This window comes from Elephantulus edwardii, unplaced genomic scaffold, assembly GCF_000299155.1.
Source record: "Elephantulus edwardii isolate Elephantulus edwardi_28Jun2011 unplaced genomic scaffold, EleEdw1.0 scaffold00009, whole genome shotgun sequence".
In the NCBI taxonomy this organism is placed as follows: domain Eukaryota; kingdom Metazoa; phylum Chordata; class Mammalia; order Macroscelidea; family Macroscelididae; genus Elephantulus; species Elephantulus edwardii.
The window spans coordinates 10046752-10048722 of NW_006399759.1; positions in this window are offsets into that span (position 1 = coordinate 10046752).

The window sequence follows — 1971 nt, forward strand, 5'->3', positions numbered from 1 at the left end:
TGGACCTATGGGGGATGCAAATTCATAAGCGCTGTTTAAAGGTGCTTGAAGACAAACACAAAGAAAATGAAATCTGAATCTCCAACTAGTACCTATGTTCCAGTAAATTCTAGAGGTCATGGCTAAAGTGCTCAAAGAGAAAATGAAAATGAAAAGGTTTTAAACATACCAGGTATGTAATATTAAGGCAGGAAAGATGAAAACTGAAGTATCATTATTGCAATTTTATAAATGTTTCAAAAGACAAGAGTGTTTTAAATTCCATATTCTAGGAAAGGGACTAGACATATAAGTGATGCCCCTCTGCAGTCCAAATTATAAGAATTACAGTAACAACTCTCCTACCTCATGATGAATGAAAGTGGCCTGGGTAATAGAGATGGAGGCTGGGATATTGTGAAGAAATGGGGAAAAAAATCTAGCTAAAGTAGCATTTGCTTCCAAATATTCTGTTATTTCTTATCACTAACCCAGAGGGAAGTATTTCCACTAATTAGCCAAGATTTGACCACACACCCCAAAACCCATACAATTGTTCTGACATAGACATTTCTGGGAAAAGTCATGAATATTCTAAATTTTTATACATCATATAATTCCTTATCTATATAATGAGAATATTTCATTCAAAGACTTTCTGGTATGAATTGTTTTTTTAACAAACTAATACTACTTTTCTGAAAATTTCAGAAGGTCAAGGACTGCAGCCTCCAATATGGATTGAGGCTCAATATCAAGAAGACAAAGATTCTCACCACTGGACCAATCGGCAGCATCAGGATGGATAGTGAAGAGATTGAGATTGTTCACAGCTTTAGTTTGCTTGGCTTCACAGTCAACACTCTTGGTACCAGTAGCCAGAAAATTAAAAGGCGCATTGCCATGGGAAAGTCTGCTGTTAGGGACCTCTCCAACGTACCGAAGAGCAATGGTGTCTCTCTGGAAACTAAGGTGTGTCTGATACAGGCCATGGTCTTCACAATCACTTGTTATGCATCAGAGAGCTGGACAAGGACCAAGGAGGGTAGAGGGAGAATTGATGCCTTTGAGCTGTGGTGCTGGAGAATAGTATTGAGAGTACCATGGACTGCAAGGAAAACAAACAGATTCATCCTTGAGAGGATTAAACCAGGTGGCTCCTTGGAGGCAAGGCTGAGGCTCCGTCTAACAGACTTTGGACATGTTGTGAGGAGAGACCAGTCCTCGGAGAAGAACATCATGCTTGGGAGGGTGAAGGGACAGCTCAGGAGGGGAAGGCCCTCTATGAGGTGTATTGATTCAGTGACTGGGATAATCAGGATGGGAGTGTCAGAGAGAGTGCGATTGGCATAGGACAGAGCAGAGTTTAGGGCTGTTGTACATAGGGTCGCTATGAGTTGCAAGCGACTCAACGGTACATAACAACAACAACAACAATTCTAAACCAGTCTTTTGATGGGGAGGGGTTCATTCATTCATCATTGCACATATTACTCCTTAACAAATCTTTTATAGCAAATTAAATTTTATTTAAGTGGAAAAAATGATTTGCAAAACACTTTTAAACATACCACAAAAAAGAATTACATTTGCCCATATTGTTTGCCACATTACTAAGATAAAATCCTATTTTTGATAATTTCATTACAACGTTAGTTGTACAAACTAAATATACCAGATTCTATAAAATTTGATAAAGAGCACACCCATGTTTATCACGGCTGTTCATAATAGCAAGGTATTGGAAACAACCCAGGTGCCCATCAACAAACGAATGGATAAAGAAGCTGTCGTATATTCACACAATGGAATACTATGCTGCATTGAAACAACAAGGAACTCATGCAATATTATTCAGAGTGGGTGACTCTGAAGGACATTATGCTGAGTGAAATATCTCAGTCGCAAAAGGACAAATATTGCATGGTGCCACTGTTGTAAAATGGGACTGATATCAGAGTTGGGGTAAGACTGAGAAAAACTGGATAAATT